Below are 26,556 nucleotides of genomic sequence, written 5' to 3' on the forward strand. Positions count from 1 at the left end.
AAATATTTGCGATAATGATGGTGTATCATGAGCGTTTGGCACGTGTTTGATGAGGCATGGCGTTATTGTAAGCACAGCACAGCAATCATTTTTTTCCCTAACTTTATGTGTGCACATTGCAGCTAGTGCACAGGAAACACCCAACCCACAATGTCCTGACACAACGGCTTGTGTCATTGGCTGCTGAAATCACATGTCCCTCTCCATATAAATAGCAGACATCTTGTTTTAGAGCCATTTTGACACTGCTCCTGATGATGCCACTATTAACAGCTAGATTTTAGCTAGTTAGTTAGGTGGTTGTACATCATTCAGATAGTGTAGCTAGATAAAGTCCAGTGTGGCTGTAAAACTTACCTTCCGGAAATTTTTTTTTATTTTGGAGGGGGCATTGCTGAGGTTCACAAACCAAGGCAGCAGGTCACATGTCCTACAAGTGTGCTGTACACTGCTTCTATAGTGCTCTATAGTGCTCCAAGCCTACATCCTGCAGTAACGACCAAGCCACTGCAAAACCAGCTCTACCCTCGCCTACTGTATCCTCACCCATTTCTGGCAGATTGTGAGCCCTCGTAAGCAGGGTCCTCTCTCCTCCTGTATCAGTCATGACTTGTATTGTTTAAGGTTACTATACTCGTTTTTATTATGTATACCCCTTTTCACATGTAAAGCGCCATGGAAAAACGGCGCTACAATAGTAAATATTAATAATAATAGTAATGCACAAGTATAGCATTCTAAATAATAGTTTTTCATTAGTTAAGAAATCGGTCCGAGGCCCCTGATCATGTGACCCCTGACTCCTCCCCTCCTGTGACCTCATTACAGGTCCTGTTCACACAACCCTCAATGTATGCAGGACTCTGCTGTGCTGGTTGTCATCATGCTGGATGAGGGAAGTATGTGTGGGGTAAGGAGGGGTTCACAGGGTGTGTGTATGAGGTGTACAGAGTGGAGCCGCGTGTGTGTGAGGTGTACGGAGCGGAGCCGCGCGTGTGTGAGGTGTACGAAGCGGAGCCGCAAGTGTGCGAGGTGTACGGAACGGAGCCGCACGTGTGCGAGGTGAACGGAGCCGAGACGCACGTGTGCGAGGTGTACAGAGCCGAGCCGCACGTGTGCGAGGTGTATGGAGCCACGCATGGGCAAGTTGTATGGAGCCGAGCCAAGCGTGTGTGAGGGGTTTACAGGGTTGATGTAGCTGCACGTGTGCGAGGTGTACGGAGCGGAGCCAAGCTGCACGTGTGCGAGGTGTACGGAGCCGAGCCGCAAGTGTGCGAGGTGTATGGAGCCACGCATGGGCAAGTTTTATGTAGCCGAGCCACGCGTGTGTGTGGGGTTTACAGGGTTGATGTAGCTGCGTGTGTGTATGAGGTGTACAGAGCGGAGGTGCGTGTGTGCGAGGTTTACTGAGCGGAGCTGCACGTGTGCGAAGTGTACGCAGCCAAGCCGCATGTGTGCGAGGTGTACGGAGCCGAGCCGCATGTGTGTGAGGTGTACGGAGCCACGCATGGGCAAGTTGTACGGAGCTGAGCCATGCATGTGTGAGGGGTTTACAGGGTGGATGTAGCTGTGTGTGTAGCTGTGTGTGTGTACAAAGTGTACGGAGTGGAGTCGCACATGTGCAAGGTTACGGAGCGGAGCCGCGTGTGTGTGGTGTGTGGAGCGGAGCCGCGTGCGTGCGAAGTGTATAGAGTGGAGCCACACATGTACGAGGTGTACGGAGTGGAGCCACGCGTGTGCAGAGCAGAGATGTGTACAGAGTGGAGCCACGTGTGTTTGCGAGGTGTACGGAGCGGAGCTGCATGTGTACGAGGTGTATGGAACGGAGCCCTGTGTGTACAAAGTGTACGGAGATGGGCCATGTGTTTACGGAGCGGAGCAGAGCCACATGTGTACGGGGTGTAGAGCATAGTCGCATGTGTACAAGGTTTACGGAGCGGAGCCATGCGTGTACAAGGTGTACAGAGCGTGGCCGCGTGTGTACAAGATGTACGGAGCAAAGCTGCATGTGTACGAGGTTTACAGAGTGGAGCCATGTGTGTACGAGGCATACAAAGTGGAACTGTGTGTGCATGAGGTGTGCGAAGCCATGTGTGTACAAGGTGTATGATGGGGGAACATTCATAGCTCCCAACCGTTCCAGACTTTGAGAGTCTGCCCCACTGCCCCGACTGGGAGTTTACTTTTTCCCGTGGACACAGGAGTACACAGTGGAGCCCCGAGGAGCACTTGAATAACTTGCACGTGATGTTCCATCGGAAGTGACGTGCTGGAAGCTGACCGGAAATGAGGTAATTTCGGGAGGAGATTGTGTCGTTACCATGGAGGCACTTCAGGGAATGCTTAAGATCATCACCATGTCCTCCTCTGACAGCGCGGACTCGGGGATGTCGGCCATGTGAATGGATCATGATATGTCCTGCACCAGGAGGCTCAGGTGGGCACTACAATGTGAGCCAGACTGGTATAGTATCTTTATAGAATCTTTCTTTTTTTCTCTCTCTGATTCTTTCTCTCTCTCTGTTCTTTCTTTCTGTTTCTGTTCTTTCTCTCTTTCTCTCTCTGTTCTTCCTTTCTTTCTCTCTCTCTGTTCTCTTTCTTTCACATCTTTCTTTCTCTCTGTTCTTTCTTTCCCCTTTCTTTCTTTTTCTTTCTATTCTTTCTTTCCCCTCTTTCTTTCTACCTCTCTCTCTGTTCCTTTTTTCTGTCCCCTCTTTCTTTCCCCCTCTGTTCTTTCTTTCTTTCTTTCTTTCTTTCTCTCTCTGTTTCTTTTTCTTTATATCTCTCTGTTCTTTCTTTCTTTCCCCTTTCTTTCTCTCTCTGCTCTTTCTTTCTTTCTTACCCCTCTTTCTTTCTTTTTCTTTCTCTCTCTGTTTCTTTCTCTCTCTCTGTTCTTTCTTCCCATTTTCTTTATTTCTTTCTCTCTCTGTTCTTTCCTCTCTTTCTTTCTATCTTTCTTTCTCTCTCTGTTCTTTCTTTCTTGCTTTCTTTATTTCGCTCCATGTTCTTTCTTTCCCCTTTCTTTCTCTCTCATCCTCTGTTCTTTCTTTCTTTCTTTCTTTCTTACTCCTCTTTCTTTCTCTTTATTTCTCTCTCTGTTCTTTCTTTCTCTCTATCTCTCTGTTCTTTCTTTCTTTCCTCTTTCTTTCTCTCTCTGTTCTTTCTTTCCCCTCTTTCTTTCTCTTTCTTTCTTGCTTTCTTTCTCTCTGTTCTTTCTTTCTTTCTCTTTCTTTCTCGCTTTCTTTCTTTCTTTCGCTCTGTGTTCTTTCTTTCCCCTCTTTCTCTCTCACACTCTGTTCTTTTTTTCTTTCCCCTCTCTTTCTTTTTTCCTCACTGTTCTTTCTTTCTCCTCTTTCTTTCTCTCTCTCTCCCTCTCTGTTATTTCTTTCTTTCCCCTCTTTCTGTTTTCTCTCTCTCTGTTTTTTTTTCTGTCCCCTCTTTCTTTCTCTCTTTTCTTTCTTTTTTTCTCTCTCTGTTTCTCTCTTTCTTCTTTCTTTCTCTCTGTTCTTCCTTTCTCTCTCTGTTTTCTTTTCTCTCTCTCTCTGTTCTTTCTTTCTTTTCCTCAGTACCAGTCAGCATGCCCACAGTACCAGTCACTGTGCCCACAATGCCAGCCACTGTGCCCATAATGCCAACCACTGTGCCCTCAGTACCAGTCAGTGTGATCAGCAGTGCTAAATGGGTGTGGTTGGGGCATGAACATGGGTGTGACTAGTTATGAAATGGGTGTGGTCGGGCAACCGGTAACCAATCATCATAGTGGAAGTCATCTGTTTCCATCAGCTTTGCTATATGTGGGCAGTGGGCACCTCTAGTAAGGTGTCTTGTCACCTCTGCCTCACACATAAGTTACTATGAGGTGTACTTTACTCCTGCCACATTACTCTCTTGGCCTACTGTTTTGACCAGTTCAAAGTTATACAACCTGAGGATTGTGCATGTGTGCACTGCCCACATGTAGTAATATGTGTGTGTGTATATATATATATATATATATATATATATTGTGGGGAATAGATAGCTCAGCTAGGATCTTTGCTTTGGCACAAGCGTGTGGCTATGAAGTCACTTCAGCAGACTAGCCATATGGACACGGCATATTTATTGTGCACACTTGTTATCCAATGTTACACATGCCAAACATGAAATAAAACGTCTAAGGCCGTCTGGCCACTAACTAACAATAGCAGGCTAACTACAAAATAAACCTATATAACAGCAAACAAGTCCATGATATCTTACTGTGTCAGCTCCCAGCTCAGCAGACGATAGACTGAGAGATTCCAGCTCCTTCTGATTATATCAGCTGGACCAGTCAGGAAACCAAAACCTGGATTGAATTAGTGGAGGGGGAACTACCAGTCCTTTCCATGCTGATCACTAAGGAAACCAGGACTGGATTACAGTGAAATAAACTGGCTTCATCATCAGAACAGGGAGACATATGAAATGAAACGGGGAGAAACATACCTGTTTTCTAGTACCTCTCCCCTTGGCACCTCACACACCCCCCTCCTCTGTTCGAGCCCGTGGGGTCGGACACGACGAGTCACCAAGCAGTGCGTTCTAGACAACGCATCTGCATTTCTGTGCGCTGTGCCCGCCCTGTGCTCAACGGAAAATTTAAACCCTTGTAATGCTAAGAACCAGCGTGTCACCCGTGCATTGCCTTCTTTTGCCCGGGACATCCATGTTAGGGGCGAATGGTCCGTCACTAGCCTAAACTGGCGACCTAGTAAATAATAGCGCAAGGTGCACAGGGCCCATTTCACAGCCAGGGCTTCCCGCTCAACTACACTGTAGTTCTTTTCTGCTCTCTTAAGCTTTCTGCTTAGATAGGCCACTGGGTGTTCCTCGCCATTTACTTCTTGAGACAAAACCGCGCCGAGGCCCACCCCAGAGGCGTCTGTTTGGACAATAAACTCCCGTTTAAAGTCTGGTGCAACCAACACTGGTTGGTCACAGAGGACTGTTTTCAATCGCTGAAAGGCCTCCTCTGCTTCTGCGTTCCACTTTATTGTGACAGATTTCGACCCCTTAGTAAGATCTGTGAGAGGAGCCGCGATGGTCGCAAAATGTTTGATGAACCGCCTATAATAACCAACGATCCCTAAAAAAGCGCCAACCTGTTTTTTGGTTACCGGTCGTGGCCAATTTTGAATAGCATCCACTTTATTGGCTTGAGGCTTCACGACGCCTCTCCCTATGCTATATCCCAGATAGCGAGCCTCTTCCAATCCCAACGTACATTTCTTGGGATTGGCAGTCAACCCAGCTGTTTTTAAGGAGTCTAAGACGGCTTGTACTTTTGACAAATGCGTGTCCCAGTCATTGCTAAAGATAATAATGTCGTCCAAGTACACAGATGCATACTGGCCATGGGGTTTTAGGACAATATCCATTAGACGTTGGAAGGTGGCTGCGGCACCATGCAACCCAAATGGCATATCTCGGTACTGGAATAATCCCTGGGGCGTAACAAAGGCAGTTTTCTCTTTGGCTGATTCCGTGAGGGGAATCTGCCAATAACCTTTTGTTAAGTCAATAGTGGATATGTACCTAGCCGAACCCAGTCTCTCTATCAGTTCATCGACTCTTGGCATCGGGTAGGCATCGAATTTCGATACTTCGTTTACTTTCCGAAAATCGTTACAAAATCGGATAGTCCCATCGGGTTTGGGCACCAGTACGATAGGGCTAGCCCAATCACTCCGGGACTCCTCAATGACCCCGAGCTCTAACATCTTCTTCACTTCCTGGGCAATGGCTTGTCTCCGAGCCTCCGGAATTCGATATGGTTTAAGCCGTACCTGTGCCTGTGGTCAGTAATAATGTCATGTTTAATTAGGTGAGTCCGGCCAGGAAGTTCCGAGAAAATATCTGCGTTCCTCTGTATGAACTCCCTGGTCTCTCGTTTTTGGCTTTCGGATAGCGTGTCTGCAATACCCACTTCTGGCAGAGCTACCTGGGGGTCCTTTACCTTAGAAGGTGGTGCCCCTCGAGGCCCATCCTCAAGGGCAGCTCCTGCCACCAGACTCTCCCTGTCCCGCCAGGCCTTAAGCAAGTTTATGTGGTATATTTGTTCGGGCTTTCTCTTGTCTGGTTGGTGTATCTTATAATTTACTTCACCTACTCGTTCCAGCACTTCGTATGGTCCCTGCCATTTCGCAAGAAATTTATTCTCTATGGTAGGCACCAATACCAACACCCTGTCTCCGGGTTGAAAGACTCGTGTTTTTGCCGCTCGGTTGTATACCGTGCTTTGGGCATGTTGTGCGCGCTCTAAACACTCTTTAACTATTGGCATAACTGCTGCAATTCGGTCCTGCATAAGTGTTATGTGTTCAATTACACTGCGATAAGGAGTCACCTCTTGTTCCCAAGTCTCCTTGGCAATATCTAACAGGCCTCTAGGACACCGCCCATAAACCAACTCAAAAGGTGAAAAGCCTGTGGAGGATTGGGGTACCTCACGTATAGCGAACAGGAGGTATGGTAATAGGGCATCCCAATCTCTCCCGTCCTTATCCACCACCCTTTTCAACATTCCCTTTAGGGTTTTGTTAAAGTGCTCCACCAAACCATCAGTCTGAGGGTGATATACTGAGGTACGCAAATGGGAGATTTTTAGCAGTTTACATAAATCCTTAAGTATACGAGACATAAAGGGGGTCCCTTGATCCATAAGTATCTCTTTCGGAATGCCGGTGCGGGAAAACATATTAACAAGCTCCTTTGAAATTGATTTCGCATTGGCATTCCGCAAGGGCACTGCTTCGGGATAACGCGTGGCGTAATCCAATACTACCAAAATGTACTGATGACCCCTGGCAGATTTAACTAATGGACCGACTATATCCATTGCTATCCTCTCGAAGGGCACCTCTATTATTGGTAAGGGCACTAAGGGGCTTCTAAAATGTGACATAGGTGCGGTCAATTGACACGTAGGACATGACCGACAGTACTGGGTCACGTCTCCCACTAGACCCGGCCAAAAGAAACGTTGCAGAATACGGTGTTTTGTCTTTTCTACCGCCAGGTGTCCTCCCAAGGGATGTTTATGTGCCAACTCCAAAACTACCTGGCGAAAGGACTTAGGTACCACTAGTTGTTCTACCACCACCCTTTGCACCTTGTCTATGTGATACAACATATCCTGCTGCACCGCCACGTGTGGGAACTCGTTTTGAGCCCCTGGTTACAATGGTCTTCCCTCGGAGACCTTTATGTTTTCCCACGCCCTTGCTAGAGTAGGATCCTGGTGCTGAGCGGTCCCGAACTTACCACGGGCCACCTCCAGGTCTGGCATTTCTAAAACATCCTCTAGCTGGTCTGCCTCGCCTGCATACACAGCCAGAGGAGAGTCCACAGATTCTAGAACTTCCACTGAGATGAGTTCTCCGTCGTCTTGCTGCAATGGTTCAGGGGCTAGCTCCGGAGCACCGTCTTCAACTAGAGGGTTCATGCCACTTTTGAAGTTCCACAAGTCCCAAAATAAGGGAAAGTCTCTCCCCAGGATTACACTGTGTCCCATAGACTTTATGACTGCCGCCTGATGTCTTTTGGTCCCTACTGGCATGGCAAGAGTAACCCAGGCAGTGGGGTAGTTCTTAGTATCCCCATGGATGCAACTAATGCCCACAGTTAAGTTCGTTAGGGCGCTAGAGTCCACCAAACTGGCATGTACCAAAGTTACCTGACTGCCGGAATCCAAGACGGCATTCACACTATAACCGTTAACCTCGACATGGCACACGTGTTGTTCATTTCCCGTGAGGGTCTCCGCCACACAGACTGACTGCACATATAATGAAAGACGCCTCATAGCATTACAGTCCATTGGCTCTGTAGTCATTGGGCAGTTAGCTGCTACATGGCCAAGCCCGCGACATCGCCAACATTGTATAGGCCCTTGTCTCCTCGATGGAGATCCCAGACGAGGTCTGCTGGCTTGATGTGAGCCCGTACCACCTCCATAGTCCTTTGTAGGTCTGCTACCCTTCATTGTGACGTTCTCTTCTTTTGAAGATGGAGTAGGTTTCGCAGGACTCTCCAGCGATTTCTTGGGGGGCCAGTGGGGTGCTAACGTCCCTTGGAGTAGGCTTTCAGAAGCATTGTAGCGTTCGACCATATTCACCAACTGGTCAGCGGTAGTTGGGTCACCCTGTCCAACCCACCTCTGGATCTTAGCGGGTAAGGACCGCAGGTACTTGTCTAGAACGACACGCTCCACCATCTGTGCGGACGTCAAAGCCTCCGGTTGCAGCCATTTTTTTACTAGATGGATGAGATCATGCATTTGTGAGCGGGCTGGCTGATGCTCCACAAAATTCCATAAATGCACCCTCTGTGCACGTACATACGTGTTTACTCCCAGCCTTGCCAGGATTTCGCCTTTGAGTTTGATATAGTCCATAGCATCCGCTCCACTCAGATCGTAATAGGCTTTTTGTGGATCTCCGCTCAGAAATGGAGCCACTACCTCAGCCCATCTGTCCAGTGGTAAGTGCTCACGTTATGCAATACATTCAAACACGGTGAGGTATGCTTCCACATCATCGTCTGCGGTCATTTTAAGCAAAGTCTTCTGTACGGCTTTCTGCGCACTAGCAGCGCTTTGTGCACGGTCTCCCTCATCTCGGGGTTGCCGAACCAAGGCCTGTTTTATTGCCTCCAACTGCTCTTGCTGCATCTGGTGTTGCTGCTCCAGAGCCTTCTGGAAGCAAGCATTAGTCTGCTGTTGTTGCACATTTGCTTGCAATAACTGCTTCACTAGTTCCTCCATATTACTGGACTCTTGGCTCTTCAAAAGCGCAGAAGCTTTCAGCCAGGACATATACAGCGTTTTCTCTGCAGTCACAGTCCAGCAGCCACAGTTGCCCGCATTCGAAACACCATTTGTGGGGAATAGATAGCTCAGCTAGGATCTTTGCTTTGGCACAAGCGTGTGGCTATGAAGTCACTTCAGCAGACTAGCCATATGGACACGGCATATTTATTGTGCACACTTGTTATCCAATGTTACACATGCCAAACATGAAATAAAACGTCTAAGGCCGTCTGGCCACTAACTAACAATAGCAGGCTAACTACAAAATAAACCTATATAACAGCAAACAAGTCCATGATATCTTACTGTGTCAGCTCCCAGCTCAGCAGACGATAGACTGAGAGATTCCAGCTCCTCCTGATTATATCAGCTGGACCAGTCAGGAAACCAAAACCTGGATTGAATTAGTGGAGGGGGAACTACCAGTCCTTTCCATGCTGATCACTAAGGAAACCAGGACTGGATTACAGTGAAATAAACTGGCTTCATCATCAGTACAGGGAGACATATGAAATGAAACGGGGAGAAACATACCTGTTTTCTAGTACCTTGGCACCGCACAATATATATATATTTACTTACTCCGACCCCTATATAAACTCTGCCCCTCCGACTGCCTTCCACTTTCCCATGCTCTTCTTGCAATCCTGGGGTCTTTTTTGTCCCCCCTTGGTCCTCCACATGCTGAACATCTGGGACATGACTAACATTGTGCAATATGTGCTTGTTCGTCGCCAGATGCAGCGTCGTGTCCAGTGTGTGAGGAGACGGCGACTTGTCTGTGGCGTTAACCCCTCTGCGGCCTTGTCTACCCTTAATCAACCCCTGACTGAAGGATATGGTTCCCGGTTGCGATCCGGAGGATATCATGTACTGTGTAATGCTGAGAGTAGAACATTAACATGGTGGTGCAGTTACCCAGGCAAATGGTCTGATGTGGACTGGCGTATTTAGTGACTGTAATCCAGAGGATATTTGCCTGGTTGCGAACCGTAGGTGGACTGTCTTGTTCCCGGCTGTGATCCGGAGGTGGACCTTCCTGTTTTCTGACTGTGATCTGGAGGATATCAAGTGCTGTGTTTTTTTGAGTTGAACATTAAAGAGACGTTTTGCTTTGAACTTTGCTGGGTCACTGCCTCATCACTGCATAGTGTGCTACCACTGCACTACATGTCATACAGTAAGGGACATGACTTTAAAAATAGCTTGTAGCATCTAGTGTGTTATAGAGGCCTGATCCATAGGCCACAAAAAAAATTTCTGCTATTAACGACATACAGTAAGGGACCGGACTTTAAAAATTGTTTGTAACATCTTGTGTGTTATAGAGGCTTGATCTATAGGCCACAAAAAAATTCTTCTGCTATTAACATCATACAGTAAAAGTCCTGACTTTAAAAATAGTTTGTAGAATCTAGTGTGTTATAGAGGCCTGATCCATAAGCCCCACAAAAAATTCTTCTCTTATTAGCATCACACAGCAAGGGACCTGACTTTAAAAATAGTTTGTAGCATCTAGTGTGTTATAAAGGCCTGATTCATAGGCCACAAAATATTCTCCTGTTATTAACGTCATGCAGTAAGGGACCTGACTTTATAAATAGTTTGAAGTATCTAGTGTGTTTTAAAGGCCTTATCCTTGGTTCAAAAAATATTTTTCTGTTATTATTGTCATACAGTAAGGGACCTGACTTTAAAACTGTTTGTAGCATAACTCCTTTGTCATACAGGCCTCATCCACACACAAACAATTCTTTTTTCTGTGACTAACACGATACAGCACGCCATATTTCAAATTTGAATTTACTGTCACTGAAATTCAGCTGTTTGCAGAGGTGGTACAGAGTTTAAAATCTATTTTTTGTTGCTAATACTGTGCTCCTACCACACTATCTGAGCAACATGCCTGGGAAAAGCGAGACCAGGGTGGAAGGGGAATTAGGCTTGGTGTTTAAGGTGTACGTGGGGTATGTGGTAATGTTTGTGAAAGCACTAGTGAAGCACTGTCACGTCCTATGCAAAGATAGCTGACAACTTCTGTTACTGGACAGGCTACACCAGTACCTTTCGTTGGCAGATGTATAGCAGTACGTCTTGTCAATGATGCCCAGGAAGAGAATGTACTTGAGTGGATGGCAAGTGCAGCTTCAAGTGGCTTCTCCTCTTCCTTGATCTCAGCAGTACAGTCCACAGATGTGGCACCCAAATTCCCCTTGCTTCACCCAGCATCCCAACTATCCAACCATTCAACTGACTGTACGGAACCACAAATGGGTGACTCTGAAGAGCTGTTCACACGTGCTATGTGATGTTCATCAGAAGTGTACTCAAAAGCTTTGCAGAGTCAAGAGGAGGAAATCTGCACTGATGTCCAAAGTTTTTTAGCTTGAAACCGGGGCAGGAAAAAGTACTGTCCGAACAGCATCCTGACCCTCGTCATCAGACGCTAACCCCTGCAGGGGGAGGTGAAACTGATGAGACTCAGATATTTGGAGCTCACGCAGACAGTACTGTGCTGTTATGGCAAGAAGAGGAGGAGGGTGGCTCCAATGGCGAGGACTGTGATAACACAAAGGATGATGATGAGGTGTTAGAATCCAGTTGGCGTGAACATAGAGGCACACAGCTGAGTAGGCTATCTGAGAAGAAAGACGAGGAGGTTATGTTGAGATGTCTATCGCAGAAACATAATGATAAAGCCACGACGAGCGATGCATCCTCAGCCTCAACTGAGCCTGTGAACAGCAGCGTCTGCAGCTCACAGGGGTGACAAGGGTTGCCTAGCCTGGGCCTTTTTTGACACTGCAAACGATGAACCAACTCACGTAATCTGCCAACTTTGCAAAAAATAAACTGAGTCGAGGTAAAAAGTGCAATAAGTTGACTACATATGTGAATCTTCACATGCGCAATCAACATGCTTTACAGTGGGAATCCCTCTGTGCAAAAATGCGGACCAGCGGACCTCAACAACCATCAGCCACCCCATCAGTCATATCTGCTGTTTCTTCTTCCTCCTCTGTTACCGTGCCAACTATTAAGATGAAGGTCTTTGACCGCGGAACCTCAGGTTCTTTACCCGCTCGAGTCAACCTAACTGAAAGGCCACCTTCATCTGTAATGGAAATGGATATGCCTGCTGCTTTTGTCCGATCTCAGAGAACGAACACACCACAAGTTTAGAAATCCACAGTAACATCTCCGCCTGCATCTCTCTCAAGGTCCAGCAGTTTGTCCGGTTCACTGTACTCTGCTCTCTCACAGCACTGCAGCCAGCCCACGGTTCCGCAGTTGTGGTAATGTGAAAGATTGCTTCCTCCTAAGCATGACAACACTAAGAGGTTAAACCCCACCATCTCCAATTTGTTGGCCATGGAAAAGCTGCCTTTCCACCTGGTGGATACAAATGGTTTCCGAAAGCTGATGGCAGTCGCAATCCCCCATTACCAATTACCCAGTATCCATTACTTTTCTAAGAAAGCTGTGCCTGAGCTACATCAGCATGTTGCAGACAACATTACCGGTTCCTTAACAAAATCTCTGTCTGCCAGGGTGCATTTCACAACAGACACTTGGACGAGTAAGCATGCCCAAGGGTGTTACATCTCGCTGACTGGGCACTCGTTGACTTTGGTTGCTGTGGGGACAGGGGCTGCTCCACAAGTCTTGGAATCCCCAAGGCTTGCAGGACAAACCTCTACATTTAACACTTCATCCAATGCTTCTGCCTCCTCTATATCACCTAGGGCCTCCACTTGCACCCTCAACCTCCTCCTTCACGAGACACGCTTTCCAACAGTGCATAGCAAACCCCCACCACCTCCGTACTGCGCAGCTAGGGCTCACTGTAATCAAGCAGTCTTAAAATTAATATTCCTTGGAGATCACAGTCATACAGCTGAAGAGTTGTGGACAGCTCTCCCGGCTGTATTTGATCAATGACTTTCTCCGCAGAACCTGCATCCAGGGAAGGTCATATCCGATAACAGTGTGAACCTTTACGTGGCCCTACAGCGAGGCAAGTTCACGCACGTGCCTAGCATGGCTCACATCCTAAACCTGGTGGTACAGCATTTTCTCTGCCACTATCCTGGTCTGGGTGAGCTGCTCCAGAAAGCACGTAAACTGTGTGCTCATTTCCGCCGTTCGCACCCCTCTGCTCATCAACTTGTATCAATACAGAGGTCTTTGTCCATGCCAGTTAACAGGTTTATATGCGATGTGCCGACAAGGTGGAATTCCACTCTGCATATTACAGCGACTGTGGCAGCAGCAATGAGTCCTGAAGCAGTATGTCATTTCGTATAGCCTGGACCAACTCAATACGGATGTTGCACATATCACATTTACAGAGTGGGCACAGATTAAGGACCTCTGCACCCTTCTGCACAGTTTTGAAATGGCTACTAAGATGGTTAGCGCTGATGACGCTGTCATCAGCATCACTGTTCCGGTCATCTATTTGCTGGATCAGACTTTGAGTAGCCTGCGGGAGGAGATGGTGGTCCCAGGAGAAAAGGAGAAAGCAGAGGAGACTGCAGAAGGGATAACATTGTTTCTAAGTTCAAGACTGTCATCACACAGGGGGTTCCAAGGGAGGGTGGATTACTGCTATCGAGGGGGGCTGGTGATACAGACAAACTGTTATCAAAGCAACATCCGACGAACAAATGGAGGAGGAAGAGGTGATGGACAAGCAACTCTCAGATGAAAAGGACAATCCTCCCCTCTCTGTTGTTCGTGGTTGGCGGGAGAGGACTGAGGAAACAAGCCTCATTGTTACCCAGCCACCAACACAGCATCGGCTTTGACCTCATGGTAGAGCCCGACATATGAGTGCTTTCTTGCTGCACTATTTGCAACATGATCCCCATATAGTTATGATTAGGAATAATGCTGACTACTGGGTTGCCACTTTGCTACATCCACGTTTTAAAACCAGATTTTGCCAGATGATTCCCACCCTAGGAAGGGACCTGTGAATGCTGGAGTATCAAAACATTCTTTTATACAACCTTAAGAGAGTTTTTCCACAAGACAGCAGTGAAGCATACAGTTCACATTGCAGCTGTAGACTTCCAACATCTGGCCTGTCAATTCGTCAATGCCAAAACATTAGCAGCAGCAGTGTTGGAAGTGGAAGAAGCAATTTCTGTGAGTTCTTTGACACTTTTTTTAGACAAACTCGTGCACCAGCCCATCAGAGTCCAAGTCTTACACATGGTGAACCAATGGAGAGGATGGTGCAGGAGTTTCTAGAACTAAATATCAGTATCATCAGGAAGGGTTTGGACCGTTTCACATTTTGGTCTTCCAAAGTGGATGAGTGACCTGAACTCGCCTCACATGCCTTGGAGGCTTTCTCGTGCCCCGAACTCAGCATTCTCTCAGAACGTGTCTTCAGCACTGCTGGTGGTGTCTTGACGGATAAGCGCATGCGGCTGTCCCCTGAAAGTGTAGACCTCCTAAATTTCATTAAGATGAACAAGTCATGGATCTCCAAGCACTTTAACAATTGCATACTGTACAGAGTAGGTGATATTGCGTTTAGTGTGATGCATTAATGTCACGTAAATACACTCTGTGATATCTTTAGTGTGGCTTCTGTGGCTGCTGATGCTGCTAATGCTGATGTTAAAACAAATGTGTGGAAATGTCAACAGTCATGGTTGGTCTACATCTGCTGGGTTAGCTGCAGTGGAAAATGTGTCAGTCACAATTATACTATTTCTGTTCTCGTGACAGTTTTTCCACTTCAGTGGTGTGAGGCTCTAATTTTTTAAAATATGAACAATCCTGGTTGGGTGTCCATCTGCTGGATTGGGTGTAGTGGAAGAACTGTTGGTCCCTATTATACTATTCCTACTATGGTGAAATTGATGCCACTTCTGCGGTGTACGCCCCTCATTTTTTTAAATGTCAACACTCCTTGTTGGGTGTCCATTTGCTGGATTGGGTGTAGTAAAAGAAGTGTAAGTGCCTACAGTATTATACTATTTCTACTGTGGTGAACTTGATGCCACTTCCATGATGTAAGGCCCTCATTTCTTTAAATGTGAACACTCCTGGCTGGGTGTCCATCTGCATGAAAGCAGGTAGAGGTGTTGCATGTGGTATCAGAACTCCCAGCAAACAGGGCCAACACCAATCCCTCACCCACCTTGTCTTACTGTCACATTCAATTGAAAGCTGTAAATGCTGTTCCAGACCCCGATACCTCTTGCCTGGCTGATTGCTGCAGTTTCATGCTGCAATTTGTACTTTGGGTGAATTGAGGCCACTTTCCTCATGTCTGTCCCTCATTTGATGTGTTTTGGCAGCATTTGGGTATGTTATAAGGTGTTGTGCATGCTTTTTATTCCTCACATTGATGTTAATGGCAATCGGTTATGTTCGGCAAATATTTGAAGAATTAATCTGCGAATATTGCAATTTCGGCGAATGTAATCCGAACCGAACATTGAAATATTCACTCATCTCTAGTCATGAACCTTTAACAGCCATAGGCGGATTGGATCTCCACCCGCGATTGCTAACCAATTAATTTCCATTGTCAATCTGTGTCAGCGGGATTAATTACATGCCAGCCTGAAGTAAGTCAGCTTGCGCGGAGTCTCTCTCTTTCCACTTGCCCTGGTGTAGTGGTAAGAGGGGTAATAGGATTGGGGTTGATGCCAGCTTTGCACTGTCAGCTAACATTAAGCCCAGGGGTTAGTAATGGAGAGGCGTCTATAAGACACCCCCATTACTAACCCCATAATCATATTGTAAAACAGACATAGCAAGAAACAGTCCTTTATTTGAAATAAAACTCAATACCTTCTCTGTACACATTTATTAAAAAAGCAAAAAAAAGCAAAGTTATACTCTCCTTTAGAGCAGCTCAGTGTCTCTGCTGGATGGCAACCTGTATGATCACATCATGCATCAATACAACCTGCCATCTAGATGTAGCAGAGCTAGAGACATCTGTGGACAAATGGATTATTATCTACTCTACGGAAATGTAATATGGTTCATTTTTTGTTGATTTTTTATGCTTAAAAAACATGAAAATATGAAAAGACCATCGTTAAGTTATTTTGGAGAAAAATTTGCCAAATCTAGCAATTTAAATTTCTAAAGATTTGATCATCTCTATTATCTAGGTTTTGAAGCTGTAATTAGATATCTATTTAAATCCATATCATTTTGTGTCATGTTAATATTAGAGGATTATAGAAATGTGAACTTCTAGTTAGAATGGCTGAATGCATCAAGTGGATTCATATCATAACTTTTACCTACAGATTTTGGTGAATCGGGACAAATGGTACTGATGCCTTATAAATATAATGTTTGACCAAAATACCCCCATTTTTAACCCCTGACGTGCAGTGTCCATCATTGTATGCCTCCCCCTGTTTGGTGCAGGCTCCGGCGATGAGCCCACACCTTTTCCGGCACATGACAGCTGATGTGATCAGCTGTCATGTGCCACTAACAGCCACGAGTAGAATAGAGATCCTCTGCAGCTGTTAACATGTTAAGTGCTGTTGTCAAACTCTGACAGCAGCATTTAACGTGCATGAACAGGAAGCGTGTCATTAATCCCGCCAATTGGCACCCGTGTCACATCGCTGATGGGTTGGCATGACAACCTGGGGTCTGCAGGAGACACTTGTGGTTGTCATAGTCAGATAGCTATGAGCGCTGCCCAGGGGTCGGCGCTCATAGCAAGTGAGCTTTTCTGCTACATAGACAAGGACTGCAGCCCTGCTCTATGTAGCAGGGGCGATCGGATGATCGTAGCTTCTATTCTCCCATGAGAGACTATTGAAGCAAGTGAAAAGTTAAAAAAAAGGTTTTAAAAACATTAAAAAAATAAAAAAGTATAAAAGTTCAAATCACACCCATTCGCACAATTCAAAATAAAACAATAGCAAAATCAAATATACACATATTTGGTATCGTCATGTTCAGCATCGCCCGATTTATCAATATATAAAAAGAAATAATCCGATTGGTAAATGGCGTAGCGGGAAAAAAAATCAAAATGCCAGAATTACGTTTTTTTTGGTCACTGCAACATTGCAATAAAACGCGATAACGGGCGATCAAAAGATCATATCTGCACCAAAATGGTATCAATAAAAACGTCAGATCAGCACACAACAAATAAACCCTTACCCAGGCCAAGAGCCTGAAAAATGGAGATGCTACTGGTCTTGGAAAATTGCGACATTTTTTATTTTTATTTTTCTTTTACAAACTTTTTGATTTTTTTTTCACCACTTAAAGGGAATCTGTCATCTGAATTTGGTGGGCTATTTAAATGACTTCAGTCCGTTCCGATGGGCGATGTTTCCTATCCATTCCTCCTCCCCATCCTTGGCCGCCGTCCGCAATATTTTCTGGAATTGGAGTAGGTGTCCGCCATAGTCCGCGCATGCGCAATGCAATCTTGCCTCGCGCACGCGCAGTATGCTTTGCCCAGTTGCGGGCAAAGCCTAAAAGCATTACTGCGAATGCGCCGGTTAACTATGTCCCGGAAATATTTCGCTGTGCTCTGGGACGTGGCTAACCAGCGCATGCGCAGTAATGCTTTTAGGCTTTGCCCGCAGTTGGGTAAAGCATACTGCACATGCGCAAGGCAAGATTGCATTGCGCACACGCGGACTATGGCAGACACCTACTCAAATTCCAGAAAATATTGCATACGGCGGCCAAGGATGGGGAGGAGGAATGGATAGGAAACACCACCCATCGGACCGGACTGAAGTCATTTAACTAGCCCACCAAATTCAGGTGACAGATTCCCTTTAAATAGAAAAGAACCAAGACATGTTTGGTGTGTGAACATGGATAATCATAACAGCAGGTCAATTTTAGCATTTAGTGAACATGGTAAAAAAGAAATCTGAAAAAAAATTGTGGAATTGCACGTTTTTTGCAATTTCATCACACTTGAAATTTTTTTTCCTGTTTTCCAGTACACAATATGGTAAAATCAATGGTGCCATTCAAAAACACAACTTGTCCCGCAAAAAACAAGCCCTCACATGGACATATTGACGGAAAAATCAAAAAAGTGAGCAAAAAATTTAAACACAAAAACTGAAATACCCCTGGTCCTTAAGGAGTTAATATGTTTAGATATTAAAACTCATATAGTTCTTTAAAAATTCAGAACAGTGTACATAGAAGAAAGGAGTCCTACAAAAATAGTTAAAATATACCTTCTAATATAGCATTATTATGGCTGGTTTTGTCACCCTAGAGAGTGGGACCTGGCATAAATTAATTTTTGTGCTCCTTTTCCTTTTCCCTCCCATCTTTTACTTGAAAGAAAGTCCACTGGAAAAGGGAGTCATTATAAAGGTTGATTCCCTCCAGAGAAGAAAGGAATGTGACATGTGATATATATATATATATATATATATATATATGGAGAGAGAGAGAGAGAGAGAGAGAGCTCTGGCAATAATTGAGAGACCACTTTCAAATGTTCAGTTTGTCTGATTTTTCTCTTTATAGGTATATTTTTGAGTAAAATGTAAATTGTTCTTTTAGTCTATAAGCTTTTGACATGGTCAAAAAAAATGTGCTTTCAGAGCTCATATAACGCAAAGAAAACACCTTCATAATCATTTAGAAACAACAATACTAATGTTTTAACTCAGGAAGAGTTCAGAAATCATTATTTTGTGGAATACAATTGATTTTAAATCACAGCTTTCATGCGTCTTCGCATGCTTGCAACCAGCCTTTCACACTGCTTCTGGTGAAAAATGTAAGCAGTTCTTCTTTGATGGTTTGTGACTATCCATCATCCTCTTGATTACATTCCAGAGGACTTCAATGGGATTCAGGTCCAGAGAATGGGCTGCCCATGACAGGGTTTTGATATGATGGTTTTCTTAATTTTTGCCAGAGCTGTATATATATACAGTGGGTACGGAAAGTATCCAGACCCCTATAAATTTTTCACTCATTGTTTCATTGCAGCCATGTGGTAAATTCAAAAAAAGTTCATTTTTTTAATTAATGTACACTCTGCACCTCATCTTGACTGAAAAAAAAAACAGAAATGCTGAAATTTTTGCAAAAAACGAAATATCACATGGTCATAAGTAATAGGACTTGATTTGGAAAGACACACACCTATCTATATAAGATCTCACAGCTCACAGTGCATGTCAGACTAAATGAGAATCATGAGGTCAAAGAAACAGGCCAAGGAGCTCAGAGACAGAATTGTGGCAAGGCACAGATCTGAAAAAAAAAAATTCTGTACTAAAGGTTCCAAAGAGGCACAGTGGCCTCTATAATCCTTAAATAGAAGAAGTTTGGGACCACCAGAAGTCTTCCTAAACCTGGCCGTCCAGCCAAACTGAGCAATCGTGGGTGAAGAGCCTTTGTGAGAGAGGTTAAAAAGAACCCCAAGATCACTGTGGCTGAGCTCCAGAGATGCAGTAGGGAGATGGGAGAATGTTCCACGAAGTCAACTATCACTGCAGCCCTCCACCAGTGGGGCCTTTCTGGCAGAGTGATGCGATGGAAGCCTCTCCTCAGTGCATGACATACAGCTCTGGCAAAAATTAACAGACCACTGAAAAATTTGATTTTTCTCTTTATAAGTATATTTTTGAGTAAAATGTAAATTGCTCTTTTATTCTATAAACTACTGACAACATGTCTCCGGATTTCCAAGCACTAAATTTTGTATTTATTTTCAGAAAATGAGAAATGGTCAAAATAACAAAAAAAATGCAGTCCTTGCAGACCTCAAATTATGCTAAGAAAAAAAGTTCATAATCATTTAGAAACAATAATGCTAATGTTTTAACTCAGGAAGAGTTCAGAAATCAATAATTTGTGGAATAACCATGATTTTTAATCACAGCTTTCATGCGTCTTGGCATGCTTTCCACCAGTCTTTCACACTGCTTTTGGGTGACCTTATGCCACTCCTGGTACAAAAATGTAAGCAGTTCTTCTTTGTTTGATGGTTTGTGACTAGCCACCTAACTCTTGATTTTATTCCACAGGTTTTCAATGGGGTTCAGGTCAGGAGATTGGGCTGGCCATGACAGGGATTTGATGTGGTGATCCTTCATCCACACATTGATTGACCTAGCTATGTGGCATAGCACATGGTCATGCTGGAAAAAACAGTCCTCAGAGTTAGGGAACATTGCCTGAGAAGAAGGAATCAACTGTTTTTCCAGGATAACCTTGTATGCGGCTTTATTCATACATCCTTCGCAAAGATTAACCTGCCCAATTCCAGCCTTGCTAAAGCATCTCCAGATCATCACCGATCCTCCACCAAATTTCACAGTGGGTGCAAGACACTGTGGCTTGTATGCCTCTCCAGGTCTCCGTCTAACCATTAGATGACTAGGTGTTAGGAAAAGGTGAAAATTAGACTCATCAGAGAAGATTACCTTACTCCAGTCCTCTATGGTCCAATCCTTATTGTCTTTGGCAAACTTCAGCCTGGCTCTCCTTTGCGTCTCATTGATGAAAGGCTTTTTTCTGCCTTTACATCACTTTACTGAGCCCTGCCTCTAGGAGCCTGTTATGAACTGTTCTTGCCATGTACTTCACCCCAGTTGCCATTTGCCATTCCTTGTGTAGGTCACTTGATGTCATCCTGCGGTTGCTGAGTGACATTCGAATAAGATCATGGTCATCCTGATCAGTGGAGAGTCGTTTTAGCCCTCTGCTGGTCTGTAGCTTTGTTGTCCCCAGTATCTGCTATTTGAACTTGTTGTAATTGCCTGCCGTCTTAGAAATTTTAAAGATGGAGGCAACATGACACTCACTGTATCCCTCTGCCAGAATTGAGCCCTTCTTTTCCTCACTCTAGACTTTTCTTTTCAACTCCTTTGGCATGGTTAAAAGTTATTTTTTCAGTCCTATTACTTTTGGGATATTACTAGAACTTGTTTTGCTATCCAACTTGTCCTATTGCAAAAGGTTTGTGATCCCCATAGCAGGGTTTTTTATACTTTCCTTCGTTAAATAAGATTTGGTCCGGGTAATCGTCTAATCAGAAGCACATTAAAGGGATCCTGTCACCCCCCCAAAGCGATTTTAAGTTAAAGATTCACCTTCAGCAGCACTAAGGCTGCATTCTGTGAAGGTGGCTCTTCTGTTTCTGGCCCCTAGAAATGCAGAAATATTGACCTTTATAAATAGGTCCTCATACCTGTAATGCGTCCCATAGGTATGATGTGTCCTCCTGTATCAGCCACCTCCCAGCCGTCCATCATGCCCCAGTTGTGGGTGGGCGCCACCTCCCAGTCGTCCATCATGCCCCTGTGCGTGGCCGCCTCCTCCTGTGTAGTATGCCTGCTCTGTGACAACTCTAGCTGTGGCTTCCCTCACCCCCTCCTCCTCCTTTCTTTTTCCTCCCTTGGCAGGCAGCGTCTGATGAGCTGAACTCCGCACAAGCAGGTCACAGGCAGGTCAGCTCATCAGCTTAGGTGTGTCACTGTAAAAACCCCTTTTATTTCAATACATTTGCAGTATTGTATATATTATTAATTTAATATCTATTTATCTATCATCTATCATCTATTTACCTTTAATCTATCTATCTATCCATCTATCCATCTATCATCTATTTATCTATGTAGCTATCTATCTATCCATCTATCTATTCATCTATCTATTAATCTATCATCTAACCATATACTGTATCTATCTATTTATCCATCCCACTATCCATCCATCTATCTATCTGTTTATCTATCTATCATCTATGTATCTATCCATCCATCTATCTATCATCTATCCATCTATCTATTCATCTATCATATATCTATCTATCTATCTATCTATTTTTCTACTATCTATCTATCTATCTATCTATCTATTTATCTATTTATCCATCTATCCATCTATCATCTATCTATGTATCTATCATCTATCTATCTATTTTTCTATCATATATTTATCTATCATCTATGTATCTATCCATCTATCCATCCATCTATCTATTTATCTATCATCTATTTATCTATCCATCCATCTATCATCTATCCATCTATCTATCCATGTATCTATTCATCTATCATCTATCTATCTATACATCTATCCATCTATCATCTATCATATATATGTATCTATCCATCTATCTATTCAGCTATCATCTATCTTTCCATCTATCTATTCATCTATCTATCTATCATCTATCTATCTATCTAATTTTCTACTATCTATATATCTATCTATAGATCTATCTATCTATCTATCTCATTCTATCTATCTATCTATCTATCTATCCCATTCCTTCTATCTATCTATCTCATTCTTCTACCTATCTATTATTTATCTATCTATTATCTATCCATTATCTATCTATCTGATTCCTTCTATCTATCTATAGATCTCTCTATCTCATTCCTTCTATCTATCTAATTCTATCCATCTATCTATTCCATATCTATCATCTATCTAATTCTATCTATCTATCTATTCCATATCGATAGATAGATAGATAGATAGATAGATAGATAGATAGATAGATAGATAGAAAGATAGATGATAGATATGGGATAGATAGATGGAATGAGATAGACAGATAGGTAGACAGATCTATAGATAGATAAAAGAATGAGATAGATAGATAGAAGGAATGAGCTAGATAGAAGGAATGAGATAGATAGATAGACAGACAGACAGATAGATAGAAGGAATGATAGATAGATAGATAGATAGATAGATAGATAGATAGAAGGAATGAGATACATAGAAAGATAGAGAATAGAAAAATAGATAGATTGATAGATAGATAGATAGATAGATAGATGATAGAAAGATGGATGGATAAATAGATAGATGATAGATGGATAGATAGATGGATGGATAGATGACTGGATAGATAGATAGATAGATAGATAGAAGATAGATAAATAGATAGATAAATAGATGGATAGATAGAAAAATAGTTAGAAATGTGATAGTGAAATATTAAGCCAATTGAGGACTTTATAATATATACAATACTGCAAATGTATTGAAATTAAAGGGGTTTTTACAGTGACACACCTAAGCTGATGAGCTGACCTTCTAGTGACCTGCTTGTGTGGAGCTCAGCTCATCAGATGCTGGTGCCAGTGAAGAAAAAGAAAGAGGAGGAGTGGGAGGGGGGCAGGCGCAGCTAGAGTTGTCACAGAGCAGGCATACTACACAGGAGGAGGCGGCAACGCACAGGGGCATGATGGATGGCTGGGAGGAGGTGCCCAGACGCAACAGAGGCATGATGGATGGCTGGGAGGCGGCTGATACAGGGTGACTCATCATACCTATGGGACGCATTACAGGTATGAGGACCTATTTATAAAAGGCAATATTTCTGTGTTACTAGGGGTCAGAAACAGAAGAGCCACCTTCACAGAATGCAACCTCATTGCTGCTTAAGGTGGCTCTTTTACTTAAAAACGCCCTGAGGGGGTGACAGAATCCCTTTAAGTAGAATGAGGTGTAATCTGGTTGGAATTCAACTGACACTGGAATGGAATGGCTGTCAGACATGTAGAGAAGCTGATTTTTATAAAACTGTGCAATGGTCTCTTAATTTTTGCCAAAGCTCTATGAAAGCCCGCATAGAGTTTGCTAAAAAACACATGAAGGACTCCTAGACTATGAGAATTAAGATTCTCTGCTCTGATGAAACAAAGATAGAACTTTTTGGTGATAATTCTAAGCGGTATGTGTGGAGAAAACCAGGCACTGCTCATCACCTGCCCAATACAATCCCAACAGTGAAACATGGTGGTGGCAGCATCATGTTATGGGGGTGTTTTTCATCTGCAGGGACAGGACTGCTGGTTGCCATTGAAGGATACATGAATGCGGCCAAGTATTGAGATAATCTGGATGAAAACCTCTTCCAGGGTGCTCTGGACCTCAGATTTGGCTGAAGGTTCACCTTCCAACAAGACAATGACCCTAAGCACACAGCTTAAAATAACATAGGAGTGGCTTCAGAACAACTCTGTGACCATTCTTAACTCGCCCAACCAGAGCTCTGACATAAACCCAATTGAGCATCTCTGGAGAGATCTGAAAATGGCTGTCCACCAATGTTCACCATCCAACCTGATGGAACTGGAGAGGATCTGCAAGGAAGAATGGCAGAGGATCCCCAAATCCAGGGGTGAAAAAGTTGTTGCATCATTCCCAAGAAGACTCATGGCTATACTAGTGCAAATGGGTGCTTCTACTCACTACTGAGCAAAGGGTCTGAATACTTATGACCATGTGATATTTCAGTTTTTCTTTTTTTATAAATTTACAAAAATTTCTACATTTCTGTTTCTTACAGTCAAGATGGGGTGCAGAGTGTACATTAATGAGAAAAAATGAACTCTTTTGGACTTTATCAAAAGGCTGCAATGAAACAGAGTGAAAAATTTAAAGGGGTCTGAATATTTTCCATACCCACTGCATACGTGTGTGTGTGTGTGTGTGTGTGTGTGTGTAAAAACTGTGTTTTCACGCACATGATTAATATTAGTATTCTGTGTTGTGTTTATAAACTCAAAAACTTTAAAACTGTTGATGAGAAATGAGAAACTGTCAATTACATTCCAAAAATGAATTATGCATGACAAAATTTATTATAAAATGAACATTGCAACACCCGCTACCCCTGGAGTTCTTTATTCTTTCATCCACTGTGACAAGAACAATAAAAGATTAAGGACACGTAGTCTAAATCAATTATTCTACCCAGTCTGACGGAAGCTCCCCTGCTGTAGGATTTGCGCATTGTTATAGGTGGAAAAGTCTCCTGCTTTTCATGCAATCTAACCATATAATGCATCTTTTTACTCTGCCTCCAGCTCTTTTGATACATTAAATTAGCAGCCATAAACGAAAAGGCAGAATTTCTATCCTTACTGCTTCCAGAAGCCTGAAGAGTGAATGTTTTATGAGGTGAAAGCTTCAGCTTGTACATCTATTGAGTTTTCACCATGATACTTATAACTAGTGTTGAGCATTCCGATACCGCAAGTATCGGGTATCGGCCGATATTAGCGGTATCGGAATTCCGATACTTAGTTCCGATACTTTTGTCATATCGGATTCCGGAATCGGAATCGGAATAGGAAGTTCCCATCATGCTATGAGCCTGCTTGCTTTGATTAAGCCAATGGGAATCCTCCGAAGTGTGGGCACATCCTGTTAGGCATGTAGGCATGTTAACTATTGGCATGGCTGTGATTGGCTGCCGAAATGATGTCATGATGCACTATAAAAGCCACCGCAGCCGCCATTTCTGGTCACTCTGCTGTGAATTCAGTTAGGGACAGGCTGCTGTAGAAGACTGTGAGGGACAGTTAGAAATAGCGATTCCACCAAACATCTAGTGCTTTACCCAGGCTACATAAACCACCACTGTAGCCTTCTTTGCCCTAGCAGCAGTGTTCACAGCTGTCTGCAAGGGCTGTGTGAGTGCAGCTCACGCTGTGGAGTGGGTCCTGCAGCCACGTCAGGCTGTTGGCCACTCAGTGTGATCACTGCTGCCTCATACATCTTTTATTTTTTGAGCTGCATTTTTTACATAATTTCAATCTAGTGTGCTTCCATCCGTATCCATATACGTTGGTTGCAAACACTAGTAGTAGACAGCGGAGCCTTTCTGCAGCCTTTCAGTGCTAGTGTCCACTTTGCTGCACTGTTCACGGCTGTCTGAGAGGTCTCTGACTGTGTGTGAGTGCAGCTCACGCTGAGTAGTGTGTCCTGCAGCTACGTCTGGCTGTAGGACGCTCAGCGTGCGTCAGTGCCTCACACATATTTTTATTTGAGTGCAGCTCATTTTTTCTTCTATTAGTGTGCATCCATCCGTCTCCATCTACGGTGGTTGCAAACACTATAAAGGAGTACACAGCGGAGCCTTTCCGCAGCCTGTCAGTGCCAGTGCCCACTTAGCTGCACTGTTGACGGCTGTCTGAGAGGCCTCTGACTGTGTGTGAGTGCAGCTCACGCTGAGTAGAGTGTCCTGCAGCTACGTCTGGTTGTAGGACGCTCAACGTGCGTCACTGCCTCACACATATTTGTCTTTGAGTGCAGCTCATTTTTTCTTCTCCTATTAGTGTGCATCCATCCGTATCCATCAACATTGGTTGGTTGCAAACACTATATAGGAGTAGATAGAGGAGCCTTTTTTTCTGGCTTGTGCCCTGCCGGCGCAGCCAGATTAGTATTACCCAATTTTTTTGGAGCCTCATCTTTTGCATTGTAGGTTACCTGCCTGCATTGTAATAGCTCCAAAAAGTTGGTGATACTATCAGTTTCAATTCTTTGTTCACATACTTTGAGTTTGTTTCCAACAAAGAAACCACAAAAAAAGTTCACCAAACACTACATTTTGAACTTGTGTAGGCCACATCAGCTCCTATTAAAGTCTAGTCCACACACACACACACTTCATAAAATTAGTGTTTCTTGTACCTGTAACCAGCTGTTCAGGAATAAGCACACTAAGGCCCCCCCTTTGTACTTTTTTGCCTATCTTAAGCAGTCTTGCAAGATGAAGAAGGCAGGGAGTAAGGCGCGTGGGCGTGGGCGTGGGCGTGGAGTTTCAGCAGGGAGAGGACGTGGGGATTCTGCAGGGAGAGGACGTGGGGATTCTACAGGTAGAGGACGTGGGGATTCTGGGCCTGCTGCGGGCACCAGTGGATCAGCATCCCCCAGTTTTAGCAGGCAACAGTCCTTTATGCGCA

General features: G+C 44.1%; 1 protein-coding gene across 3 annotated transcripts in view; it reads right to left on the reverse strand.

Annotated features, from left to right (window-relative positions):
* The window catches only part of LOC141055130 (netrin-1-like), a 317,167-nt gene that overhangs the window by 153,076 nt on the left and 137,535 nt on the right, over positions 1–26,556 (reverse strand). The window lies entirely within an intron of this gene.

Source organism: Dendrobates tinctorius, unplaced genomic scaffold, assembly GCF_039654945.1.
Source record: "Dendrobates tinctorius isolate UK_male_01 unplaced genomic scaffold, ASM3965494v1 ptg000184l, whole genome shotgun sequence".
In the NCBI taxonomy this organism is placed as follows: domain Eukaryota; kingdom Metazoa; phylum Chordata; class Amphibia; order Anura; family Dendrobatidae; genus Dendrobates; species Dendrobates tinctorius.